Genomic DNA, 14,120 nt, shown 5'->3' on the forward strand with positions numbered 1-14,120 from the left:
GCAAACATTTATGGACATGTCACTGAGCTGGATACTGAGTGGAATGCAGTTAAAAGGGGGCCCCTGCCTTCAAAGAGCATACAGTAACGGAGGAGGAGATTAAGACACGAGACTGAGAGTGAAACAAAATTGTTTATAGTTAAGTGCTTTTTCTTGAGCTCCCTTACTGTATTACAGTTCAGTTTTTTGTTTTGTTTTGTTCTTTTCCTTCTCCTTAAAACCCTCTGAGGCTGTGCCCTTTTCACCACTGTGCTGTTGGACAGCAAAGGAAAAATACCACCTGACCCAGAGAAAGCACTCAAGATACTTAGATAAATGAATGAATGTTCACGCTATAAGTGCTCTAGTTATTCAGAAAAAGAACCTTCATTATGTGCTGGATATAGATGACCACCAAAATACAGCCTGCTGCTGCTAAGTCGCTTCAGTCGTGTCCAACTCTGTGTGACCCCATAGACGGCAGCCCACTAGGCTCCCCCGTCCCTGGGATTCTCCAGGCAAGAACACTGGAGTGGGTTGCCATTTCCTTCTCCAAAATATAGCCTAGCTGGTCCCAGATTGATGGTCAAGTCTATTGTATAAGCCACTCCTGCAAGTCAGCTTTCAGCTCTCTTCTGAACTTGGTTGTTTTACCAATCGTTTATCTTTTCTATTTTATTGTGCCAATTCCTAAATCCTTAAAGGTAGAAAAGTGTATTGGCCCAAATTGTTATTTGATTCAGAAGCCTATTTCTCTACTTCATAAAGTAGCTCAAGACATTTTCTTATCACTTTTCGTTGGCTAGTTGACTACACATCTCATTATTGTCAGTCGTTAGGAATCACACATGCTTCAGGACAGGCAGTAAGCAGGGGTCGCAAGCCAAGGAGTTATAACTTAGGGGATCACCTGAGAATGATACATTTGTAGAAAAGCTGGAACGTGAGTTTAACTGTGAGGCATGTGTAAGTTTCCAAGAAACCTTGGGAAGCATGGAATAGAAGTCACCTGTAATAACATTCTCATAGGCATCACTTGTCAGTTGATACAGGTGAGGAATGAACAGGGATGAAAATGGTGCTAAAATATTACCAAAGGGCGAGCCAGCCATGTGCTGTGGATAAGCATGACCTGGATTAGACAGAGTTACAGATGGTGGTTTTAAACCACAGCCTTAGTTTCTTTGACATTGTTCCTGTTAAAGGGCAGAATGTATGTTCCTTTTCCTTGAATCTGGAATCCTTCAACCAGTAGAACGTGACGTGGCACTAGGTGACTTGCAGAGCTGAGTCGTGAAACCATGCAGTTTCTACCTGATTTACTGGGAAATTCATTTTAGAGCTCTGAGCAGCCTTGTAATGTCCAGTTACCTTGATACCACTATACAGGAGAGGCCACCTGTGGGCTTTCGAGCAGACAGTCCCAGACAGATCTGTCCTTCAGTCATCCCAGGCCATGTGCCAGAAATGTGAATGAAGATGCCCTCTTGGAAATGGGGTCTCTGGCCCCAGCTTTTCCTACTTCCAGCTGTTTGAATCATCCCAGCCCAGACCTTATGGTGCATAGACGAACCATCCTTGCTGTGCCCTTTCTAAATTCCTGACACACAAAACCCATGTTGGCTATTGTTTTATGCCTATCTTAGTCCATTTGAGCTGCTGTATCAAAATACCACAGACTGGGTGTCTTAGAAATTTGTTTCTCCCAGCTCTGGATGCTGAGAAGTCCAAGATCAAGGAACCAGTAGATTCAGTGGGAAGGGGCCCACCTCCTGGTTCATAGATGTCTGCCTTTTTGCTGTGTTCTCACATAGCAGGGACTTCCCAGGTGGCTCAGTGGAATAGAATCCACCTGCCGTTGCAGGAGATGCAGGAGACATGGGTTCGATCCCTGGGTTGGGAAGATCCCCTCGAGTAGGAAATGGCAATCCACTCCAGTATTCTTGCCTGGAGAATTCCATGGACAGAGTAGCTTGGTGGGCTGGAGCCCAAGGGGTAGCAAAAAGTCAGACATGACTGAGCAACTGAGCATGCACGCACACTTAGCAGAAGGAACAAGGGAACTCTCCAGGGTCTTCCCATTCCTGAGACCCCACCCTCGTGACCTAATCACCTCCCCAAATCCCCATTTCCAATACAAACATATCGGGGACTGGTGTTTCAACATATGAATTTTTTTCCTTTATTTATTTATTTTTAATTAATTTATATGGCAAAAACCAACATATGAATTTTGAAAGGACACAGTCAGTCACAATACCTATGGGTTTAGGTTGGTTTGTTACTCAGTATCATATAATCAAAGCAGAAGTAAAGGGACAAAATATCAAAGGAGAGTGTGACTGTTAGAGAAAGAATGACTATCACCCAAAGGATGATCTTACCAGTCTTTAGAATTCTTTAGCTCAGCTGTCAAAGAATCTGCCTGCAATGCAGGAAACCCCTGTTCAATTCCTGGGTTGGGAAGATTCCCTGAGGAAGAGCAGGGCTACCCACTCCAGGCAGTATTCCTGCCTGGAGAATCCCCATGGACGAGGAGCCTGGCGGGCTGCAGTCCATGGGGTCACAAAGAGTTGGACACGACTGAGCAACTAAGCACACACACATGGTGTAAAGAAGGTGTATGACTGCCATGCTGACAGACAGTGACTCTGGTACTGTGTCCGTTTAGCTACAGTAGAACTACATTTCCCTGAATTCCCTTCCCTGCATGATTCCAGATTGAGGTTAGCCACAAGAGAAACTGTCCCGAGACTGGCAAGGTGGAAGTGAAGCCGCACTTTATACTCTGAAAGCCAGTGTTGGGTACCAGGCACCGTGGCAGTTCACGTGCGTTGTCCCTGACGGCTGGCTCACTTGCTGGCTGGAGCGGCATCTAGACCTGCCCTGTCTCCTTCAGCTTCTCTGGGTCCTGAGCCAGGTGTGAGTAATTCTGTGGCCGAGAGCTGGGACTTCTGCAGGTCACCTGCACCTTCAAGATTATAGGTGGCTAGAGACAGACACGGAGAAGGCAATGGCAACCCACTCCAGTGTTCTTGCCTGGAGAATCCCAGGGACGGGGGAGCCTGGTGGCCTGCCGTCTCTGGGGTCGCACAGAGTCCGACACGACTGAAGCGACTTAGCAGCAGCAGCAGTGAGACAGACACAGGATCCAGTTTGTCCCTGTAGTTCCAATGTGCCCTCGACTTCCGAAACTTTGTGCTCAGCTTTCCTTGTTGATCGCAGTCCCTTCAATCCAGTACCTTTGCAGAGTACTCCAATGGCTTCCACATTTTATAAGGTCTGATGCTTATTATAAATTCTTGATTCTGCCTCACTCAGAGTGACTCTGCTTCTTCAATCAAACCCTGACTGATACATCCCATAAAAATGACTCATAAGATGTTAGCTCTGGCAGCTGCCTTAGGGATCACCTGGTCCACTCCTCATTCTGAATGGGGAAACTGAGGTCCTCAATGTGACTTGCCCAAGTGGCACATAAAAAATGAGTGGTTGAGGGACTTCCCTGGTGGGCCAGTGGTTAAGAATCTGCCTGCCAATGCAGGGACATGGGTTTGATCCCTGCTCTGGGAACTAAGATCCCACATGCTGCATGCAAAGCTGCTAAGCCCACATGCCACAGCTACTGAAGCAATGCCCTTAGAGCTTGTGCTCTCAGCAAGAGAAAGCACCACGGCGAGAAGTTCACACGCCGCAACTAGATAGCAGCCCTCGCTCGCTGCAACTAGAGCAACCCCCCTTGCAGCAGCAAAGAGCCAGCGAAGTCAAAACCAAATTAATTAATTTTTAAAAATCTAATTTAAAAAAAAAAAAAAAGAGTGGTCGAACCAGCTTGCTAATCTGCTCTGTGACCTCAGTATTTGCCAAAGTCCTCTGTGACTTAGGTAGTTGTGACTGGCCTGCTGTCCCAGATTCTGTTCTCTACCCAAGCACCTGATGGAGCCCCTTCCGTCTGGCTCTGTGCAAGTTGTTTTACATAGATGACCTCATTTAATCCACAGGCTCTCCAGAGTATATCCTAAACCTGGATTACCTCTCTCCGTCTCCACCACCTCCAACTGGCTGACCCTTGTCAGCGCTCACTCACGACTGTTTCTCCTAACAGGCCTGCTCATTGGCAATCTCTTCTCCACCCAGAAACAGGGGCATCATTACAGCTTCCGCCACTGGCTCTTCGCTCCTGCTGATAGCCTGTGGGTGGTTCCCCACTGCTGTTGGAATAAAGTGGATCAGGTCTGCACAGTGCCGGCTCCCCTCCACTTAGTTCACACTCTCTGCATGCTCCAGGCTCTCTTGGACGTCCACCTTCCTTCTGCTCCTAAAGCCCAGCCAGCTGGTTGCTGCCGCGGAGGCTCCGTAGTTCCTTAGGCCTGGAAGGCCGCTCTCCCCCAGCCTCGCATCGCTGCTCCCTCCTGACAAACATTTCCTCTGTGAAGCCACCCTGAGCTGTCTCACCCCTCCCTTCAGTCACTTACCTTGACCAGGGATCAAACCCCGGCCCTTCGGCATTGGGAGTGAGGAGTCTTAGCCACTGGACCGCCAAGGAAGTCCCTACTGGCTTATTTAATAATGTTGTCTCTCTCCTACCTAGAAAGAATTTCCATGAGGACAGGGTCTTAAATGTCTTATTCGTTACTATACCCCTGATGCCTAGAAAGTACTCAGAAAATATTTGTTAAATGAACAGACCTGTATGGTACCTACTATAATTCTCTCCACTTTGTAAATGAGGAGAGCACCTGGGAGATTAAAAACTGGCCTGGAGCCCCTTAGAAAATTGTTCAGTCACCAAGTCGTGTCTGACTCTTTGCAATGCCATGGATGGCAGCACACCAGGCTTCCCTGTCCTTCACTGTCTCCCGGAGTTTGCTCAAACTCACGTCCATCGAGTCAGTGATGCCCTCAGTAAATAGCAGAATTGATATTATTCCAACACAGATTCACCTGATCCTCATGCATACTACTTTAGAGGTTTCATTGCCTCCATTAGTGTCCTTTGGGTGCAAAATGTGTCCAGATTTTAGAACTGCAAGTAACCTTTGATAATCAGCTATGTAAGGAGCTTATGATAAGCTCTTTGCCTAGTCGTTACAGTAAAGTTAATCAACCATTTCTTGAGTCCTTCCTGCGGGCACCGATAAGTTAACTGCAATTGCTCCACCAAATAGGACAGACATTAAGGATCCCTTGTTTATCACATCCTGGGAATTTATAGATGCCTGTATGTTTATCCGACTTTCCTACAATAGCTCTCAAGTTTTCAGTTTCAAGAATGTGGCTGAATTTTAGACCTTCTTGTCTCAGTTTTTCTTCATTATCTCTTCTGCCTTTGAGAAGCTATACCATTTCTATTCTAAAACAAGAAGAGACATCTTTTAAGAAAACACTTTTCAGACTCATGGAAAGAAACAGTGGACAGCATCTGTTAGGTCACCAGAGACCTGGGAGGAACCTTCCAGATCGTCTGTTGCAGAACCCAACAAATAATCTGAGACCCAGTGGGTGCAGATGGCTTATCCAAGATGGGGCTAAAAATAGATCTCCTTTACTCTGACTCCAGGACTCTTCCCACCACATTGCACCATCTTCCTTCTCCCTTCTTATTGGAGAAACTAGGATTGCTATGGAAACCAGGTTATAGGTGAACAGCAGCAGACCCATTACTCAGACCCAAGGCTTCAGGCTGCTTATGTAAGGATCTCGGTCATAGAATGCTCTATAAACCAGGCTCTTTCTACTTGTTATCAGTAGCACTGCTACACGTGGTCACTCCTGTGCCAGGGATGACTAGACTCGCCCCACCTGCATGCCCTTCAGAACGGCCAGTGGCTTGTCCACTTCAGTTGACTCATCTCCCCTTCTCCCTCGTCCACTTACTGTGTTTCAGAAAAGCTGTGTTGAATGATTTCCTTATTTCTGCTTCTGTGACTAAGCCTCCCTTGAAGGGTGAGCTGAGACATCCCTGCTAACCAAGTCTGAATTATAGTATCCTCATGCCGTCTATGGGGTCGCACAGAGTCGGACACGACTGAAGTGACTTAGCAGCAGCAGCATGAGGTGGGCTTCACTAGAGACTCAGCAGTAAAGAATCTGCCTGCAGTGCAGGAGATCCTGGTTTGATCCCTGCATTGGGAAGATCCCCTGAAGGAGGAAATGGCCACCCACTTCAGTATTCTTGCTTGGAGAATCCCATGGACAGAAGAGCCTGACAGGGGTCACAAAGAGTCAGACACAACTTAGTGACTGAACAACAACAACTATTGTGTCTGTTTATCAGTGACACAAAGATTCGGAGGGACTAAGGCACTTTCTCAAGGTTACAGTATGGGGCAGAATTAGGTCTGTCCACGGAGAGACCTACAAATAGAGCAAGCAAATTAGATTCAGAGTAATCGGATTGGAAATTTTAACTTTATGGTTACTAGTATGTGATGCTGATCAGTTTGATCTTTCTGAGTCTCAGTATCCATGCCTTTAAAATGGGATAATAAAAACAATGGCAGACCCTGTTGGTTGTTTTGCCAGTAGCCTCCCCCTACCCCTACTCAGTTCATTTCAGTCGCTCAGTCGTGTCTGACTCTTTGCGACCCCATGAATCACAGCACACCAGGCCTCCCTGTCCATCACCAACTCCCGGAGTTTACTCAAACTCATCTCCATGGATGGTGATGCCATCTAGCCATCTCATCCTCTGTCATCCCCTTTTCCTCCTGCCTTCAATCTTTTCCAGCATCAGGGTCTTTTCCAATGTGTCAGTTCTTGCATCATGTGGCCTACCCCTACTGGCCCAATCCAAACTTTTTTCCTTTCTAACAACAATGTGTTAGACTGTGAAGTGCTTCAGAGGAAGATGAGCTCTTTCCTGGCTCTAGGGCATGGCAGCAAATCTCTTGCCTTGCAAGAGACTGGCTTAGGAATGGGCATGTGACGTAACTCTAGCCAATGAAATGGAAGTACAAATGAGGGGCATGGAGGGCTCATCACAGGGGATGATTTTCCTGACTTTTAGAAGGGGATTCACTAATGGCTCAAACAGTAAAGAATCTGCCTTTCATGCGGGTTGTCTGGGTTTGATCCCTGAGTCCATTATAGCAAGATCTGCCTCTTCTTCTTTTATGTATTTATTTGGCTGCATCAGGTCTTAGCTACAGCACGTGGGATCTTACCTTCAGGCACACGCACTCAGTAGTTGCGGCTCATGGGTTTAGCTGCCCCTCGGCATGTGGGATCTTAGTTCCTGCCCCAGGGACTGAACCCACGTCCCCTGTGTTGGAAGGTGAGTTCTTAACCACTGGAGCACCAGGAAGGCCCCGATCTGCCTCTTCTTACTCCAGTTCTTGGATGTTGTTTGAGGATATGATGACTGGAACTCTTGCTGCCATTTTGCTACCCCAGAGAGGCCAAATGCTGAAGATGAATGTGTGGCTAATTTTATGGGTCAATTTGACTGGACTACAGGGTGTTCAGACATTTGCTTAAACATTATTCTAGATGTTTCTGTGAGGATATTTTTGAATGTTTTTAACATTCCAATTAATAGACTGAGTAAAGCAGATTGCTCTCCCTAACACAGATGGACCTCATCCAGTCTAAACAGAAGAAAATAGGTCTAAATAGAATGAAAAGGCTGACCCTCCGCTGAGACGAGAAAATCCTTCCTTACTGCCTTTGATCTGGGACATCAGTTTTCTCCTGCTTTCAGGCTAGAACTGAACTATGGCTCTTCCTGGGCCTTGAGCCGGCTAGACTTCAGACTGTAAGTGCACCATGAGCTCTTCTGGTCTCTAGCTTGTCAACTCACCCTGCAGGTCTTGGGAGAGTCAGCTTCCATACCCACCTTGATATGTGTGTATCTGTCCTATTGGTTCTGTTTTTCTGAGGAGCCCTAATAGAATGAGAGAGCAAAAAGATGAAAAGAACCTGGGTCCTTACAGATACGATTGAGCTACTGAATTCATCAGCTCCTTATCAACTCATAAGGCTGTAGTCCTTATTTTTGAATTGATGGTTAAGTGACAGAAGACATTTTTCTTCTTGCGGAAGCCACTTTTAATTGAGTTTCTTTCTTATCTCTTGTACCTGGGGACTCTATAAGCGATCCAGCAGTCAAAGTAGTAGGACTGTTGTGAAAATATAATGGTGGTTAGTAAATATTGGTTCTCCTCTCAGAATCTGAATTACAGAGCAAGACTCTTCTTAATACTGATAATCCCTTAAACGGTATAGTCTTTTTGGCACAGAATGCCTCCCTAGGCATTATTCTACTAAATTGTGGGTTTATTATTATTATTACTATTGGCCTCAGTGTGCAGCTTGTGGGATCTTACTTCCTGAACTGGGATTGGACCCAGGGCCACGGCAGTGAAAGCGCCAAGTCCTAACTACTGGATCACCAGGGAAGCCCATAGATTGTAAATGTCTTGGAAACTGACATCAGGTTTATTTTGTCTCTAGCTGTAACTCCTAGCACAGGTATTGAATCTTTCTTAGATTATATCTTTTCGTGGATTTGTTCTTCAGTGACAGTGATGTGCACTTGGAAGTAGTTGCCTAGGAATTGGGCAAAGTGAATTAACACAACTCTAGATGTGTGCCTCATGGTATAGTTGTTGGTCATGTGTGCATGTGTACTCAGCTGCTTAAGCTGTATCTGACTCTTTGTGACCCCATGGACTGTAGCCCACCAGGCTCCTCTGTCCTTGGAATTCTCCAGGAAAGAATACTAGACTGGGTTTCCATGCCCTTCTCCAGGGGAGCTTCCGGACCCAGGGATCAAACCCGTGTCTCCTGCACTGCAGGCAGATTCTTTACTGCTGAGCCACCGGGGAAGCCCTAGTTGTTGGTTATAGGATGGTTTAATGTGGTTCTTTGATTGTCAGACTTTATGTTCAGTTCGGTTCAGTCGCTCAGTTGTGTCCGACTCTTTGCGACCCCATGAATCGCAGCACACCAGGCCTCCCTGTCCATCACCAGCTCCTGGAGTTCACTCAGACTCACGTCCATCGAGTCAGTGATGCCATCCAGCCATCTCATCCTCTGTCGTCCCCTTCTCCTCCTGCCCCCCATCCCTCCCAGCATCAGGGTCTTTTCCAATGACTTTAAGGTGTTTAATGTTAGCTGCTATTATCTAAGGCCTATGTTATATTGAAGGCACCATTAACTTTATAACCTATCACATGAACATTCCCTGACTGTCAGGATTTCCACCAAAGGCTTAGAATTAACGTTGCTTAGAAGGGCTTGGGTGACCCAGGGCTTCAGGATGAGCGTTATAAAATGCTAAATGTGATCCTAAAAGATAAGCAAGAATTTTAAGGACAGATAACCATCACCAAGTTGCTTCTGCTTGCCGGAGGATGGGTTTTCTATACATCGTAGACCATAAATGAGGAAGGCAGAGAGAAAGAGGATCCCTGTAAGAGGAGTCCGTAATTTCGTGTACATGCTGAGGGGTGGGGTATGGAGTGGAAAGGAGTCATCAAGGGACAGGAGACCTATGGCTGTCAGCATCTCCGGGCTTCTTCCAGGACAAAGCGCCTTTCCAAGGAACGTTCAACTCTTCACCATGACTCCTATGTAGACTTTGTCAGTGAAGGGAACCCTTGACCAGAAAGCCTTCTTTATGGTCAGCAAACTTGTGAGGAAATGATGAATATTATTACAACAGCTGTTCCCTCATTCAATCTCTAGCAAGTCTTGAATCTAGAAGGTCAGGTGTATGGCTCAAGAAATATTATCTTCTGTCAAGTACCCCAAGTGATGTTTTTAGTAATTTTTCAGACCTTACCTTGAGTATTACTAATAGAGAGACATCTGGACTTGGCACCCTGTTTTGAGATGGTCCTGCCAGCTAATTACCGTGGCCTAAAAGGTCATTGTTTAATAGTCTCTGTAAAATAGGGTCTATTATACAGAGTGAAGTTAGTCAGAAAAGCAAAAATCCTATATTAACGCAAATATCTGGAATCTGGAAAGATGGTGCTGATGAACCTACTTGCAGGGCAGCAGTGGAACTGAAGACATAGAGAATGGACTTCTGGACCCCGTGGGGCAAGCAAAAGGCAGGACAGATTGAGAGAGTAGCATGGAAACATATACATTACCGTAAGTAAAATAGATCGCTGGTGGGAATTTGTGTAGGGAGCTCAACCCTGTGCTCCCTGACAACCTAGAGGGCTGGGATGGGGTGGGAGATGGGACGGAGGGTCCAGAGGGAAGGGACATATTCTTGCCTATGGCTGATTCGTGTTGATGTATGGCAGAAACCAACACAATATTGTAAATCAATTATTCTCCAATTAAATAAAAAAGTAAAAAATAAACTGTCATTGTTAGGCTTTATCTGTGTGTGCAGGGCGTACAGGTGGGAGACGCAGGTCTGGAGAGTACGATGCTCTGGGATTCTCTTCAGGAGGTGCTTATGGTCCCTTCCACCCATGAGAGGGACCTTGACCTTCAACAAAGGATATGAACAATGTCAGGTCAGCTTCCAGCCCATTTCTTGTGAGAATTAGTAAATTATCCCCTCTAGGTGGATACTCCTTGATGGGTTCTGGCTTGGTGAGAGAAGAAAAGGCTAGGTTTAGCCCCACCTGTCCACAGTGGGCTGCCTTTGAACATGGTATACAATCTTCTCAACTGTACAGGATGGCCTTTCATTATATGAGATCCTGGTGGTGATTTAGTTGCTAAGTCATGTCTGACTCTTGCAACCCCATGGACTATAACCTGCCAGGCCCCTCTATCCATGGGATTTCCCAGGTTAGAATGTTGGCGTGGGTTGCCATTTCCTTCTCCAGGGGATCTTCCCAACCTGTGGATTGAACCTAGGTCTCCTGCATTGCAGGTGGATTCTTTACTGACTGAGTCACCAAGGAAAGCCCTACCCTTGGCTTTCTCCAAGTGATGATCTTAGCCACCTGAGGGTTAATTCTTAAAACGTAAAATAGCTTTTTGTGGGGGAGGGGTCCCTAATAAGGCCCTAAATAAACAGCATCCTTATTTCCAACTACGTTCAAAACAAGTTGAGTAAATAAATAAATCAGCTAAAAATATTGCCTTTATTGGTGACAGAGGCTAGACTGATCAGTAGATACCACAGCTTTTTTTTTTTTTTAATTTGTATTCCTTTATCCAGCTGTGCTGGGTCTTAGTTGCAGCATGCAGGATCTTCAGTTGAGGCATATGAACTCTTAGCTGTGGCATGTAGGATTTAGTCCCCTGACCAGGGATCAAACCTGGGCCCCCTGCATTGGGAGCACATGGTCTTAGCCACTGGACCACCAAGTGAGTCCCCAGATGCTACAACTTGAGTAGAAAAAAAGTAGCTGCCCTTTATTTGCTGACCAGTATCCATCTTCTCAACCCAGGAATTGAACCAGGGTCTCTCGCACTGCAGGCAGATTCTTTACCAACTGAGCTATGAGGGAAGCCCTACCAGGTGCTAACTGACACTATATCTAACCTTCCATAATTTGAGGAGATCAATATTGTGGCCCCTATTCTGTAGATGAGGAAATTGAGTTAATAAATTGGAGAAGTCAAACCCAGGCCTGACTAGCCCCAGAACTCCCACTTCTTACTTGGCACTGCCACTTCTGAAGAAGCAGCTGGAATTTCTGCAACCAAAACCCAATTAAATCAACCAACAATTCTTATGAGATTCCCAAAATTGTCCTCTGGCAGAGTTTTTTCCTTTCCCCCAAGGTTCTCCTTTGGCACAAACCAAAAAGGCCTGGCTCCTTCAGCAGATCTAGAAATGTGTAAAGCCTCACGTCTTCCAATTCTGGGCCATTTTTCATTGCTCCTGGGAGCACTAGGTCTAAGGCCAGCATGGACATACTATTTTGAAACTAAAGGCATTTCTCAGAAAATGCAGGCATGGTGCCATTGCAAGGATATATTTCATATCATCACCCAGGTCTTCGGCCCCATGGTGCAGTATCAGCACGGCTGTCCTTCCGCTGGGGCTTCACCGCCTATGGAGAAAGCCTGCTCTGTTTAGTGTCACTTCCCGAGCATGGTGGAAAAACCACACGCACAGACCCAAAGGGCTATTTCGCTCTCGTGGATTTTTATCGTTACAAACGTACATTTTTCCATGGGATAGTTCTTGCTTTAGGTCAGGTTCCTTAGAAGCAGAGCCTGAAATGGATTGGTTTCAAGTGATTTATTGTGTTCAAGGAGGAGAGAAGCAGTCCTGATGGGGGAAAAGGGCTGAACAAGAATTTGGCTTCAGTTGGAGTCAAGCTTCTGCTTGATCCCGTGGAGACCTCCGGAGCACAGCCTGCACCACGGGGGTCATTTCGCCTTAAAGTTAGGAGGGTGGGCCCTGTGTACCCCCATGATGGCCAGTTTGGGGGCCATGGAGGCCATGTGTCTGTGTGCCTGTGCACATAGCTACCTTGTTGAAGTGGCTACCATTTGCTCCAGGGGGCTCCCTCTAAGCCACGGGCATTTGTCCAGAGAAGGGAGTAGCTGTGAATTACACCGGCCAACTCTCGCAGCAGCTCGGGGAAAGAGCCTGGGTGCGCGGGCTGGGGAAAAGGGCCTGGGCAGGGCACCAAAACCAGTTCTGAGTCACAAGACACAAAAATCATTCGAATCCGAGGACTGGTTCATTAATCTCAATGTTCCCAGAGATTTTGCCTCGTTATATATTCCTCGCTACACATTTAATTGGTGAAGAAACCAAGGCAAAAACCAAGAGTAAAATAGTCCTGCACAGCCAAGGAGTTGCACTAAAGATGGTGTTCAAGCATCAGTCAGCCTATTTCAACGTTCAGCCAGGCTGCTGGAACACATAACTGTGACAGCTATGGCGAATTCCATTTCATGCCCAACAATACCGCATACAATTCAGTCTTCCCGTGTGACCAACAGGTGGCACCAGAAACACCCACATTTATTCCAACTAATTTATGCATTACGTATATATTGGCTAAAATGTCAATTCCCCTCTACTCAGACTTCTCATGTGGAAAAGACACTCATAGCATTAAATCCACCTCCAAATTTGGTAACTTACAGTTTTCCATTTGCTATTTGACCTCTGTCTTGAAAGGTTACTTGAATGTGAAAAAAAAAAAAAAAAATAGGGTGATAGGGCCAGTAAATTCAGAAAGAAAACATCTATTCATTAGCAAAAGGAAGGAAAAAAGACTGGAGTCCTGCATCCTTTTCCTTCAAGGTCTCTTGAGTGTGTAAATGCCGAAGATTATTAGGAAATATGTGAATAACAGGATAAAAAAGTCAAGGATACTGCCTCCAAAACATGAACTTTATTCCCGACTGAAAACAGACTTGGATGGCAACCAAGTTGTTCAAGGATTGCTCTGGCTAGTATTTGACCACGGGGTTCCACTCCAGGAAAGGTCTCTGGGTCCAGTGTTCACCATTTTCAAGTTTGTTTCTTTTGAAGTTTGTCCTTTATTGTTGGTGAGGGGAAGTAAAGAGAGGGAGTGGATGCTGCATCTTCCAATTTTTTTTTTTTTTTTTCTGAACAATCCAGCAATTACCTTTTTTTCCTATGTAGGGCGATCCAAGGAGCAGAATGACTTCAAGAAAAAACACTGAACTGAGAATTAAGCCCCAGTACACAATACACTGAACGGAGAATTAGGCCACTTTTATTATTTGATTCTTTAACTATGTTGGAAATTGTGTAAAATGGGGATACTGAGTCTCAGAAAGGTCATTTGAATGACCTTAGCCAGGTCCTTAGCCAGTTTCTCAGTCCAGTTTCTCTGACCCCAAGGCCAAGTTAAATCTAGGTGTGCTGTGAGCTCACCATGCAAATTTGAACAAACCATGTTATCTAACTGGGCTTCAGCTTTATCTCTAACATAAGAGGCCAGACTGCATGGCCCCAACACACCTTCCAGCTTGAAACCTCCAGATTCTGAACAGTACGTGTAAAGTGCAGTGTCTTGTGTACTGATCGGAGCTGGAGGTGTGGTTTGGCACCACCGTCCGTAGGAAGGGAGGGTAAAGCTCACTTTGATAGTGTTCCAAAGTGGAAGGTGACACGGCTTTTATACAATGCGTGAAACAGTCTGGTTCTTGTATTTGGGGGGGGGAAGTAAATACCAGATCCTGATTAGCCTTTCCTATACCTGTCGTCAGCTTATTGTACTGTAAAC

This window comes from Bos grunniens, chromosome 29 (genome assembly GCF_055505025.1).
Source record: "Bos grunniens cultivar Pamir isolate PY7600 chromosome 29, Bosgru_T2T1.0, whole genome shotgun sequence".
NCBI lineage: Eukaryota > Metazoa > Chordata > Mammalia > Artiodactyla > Bovidae > Bos > Bos grunniens.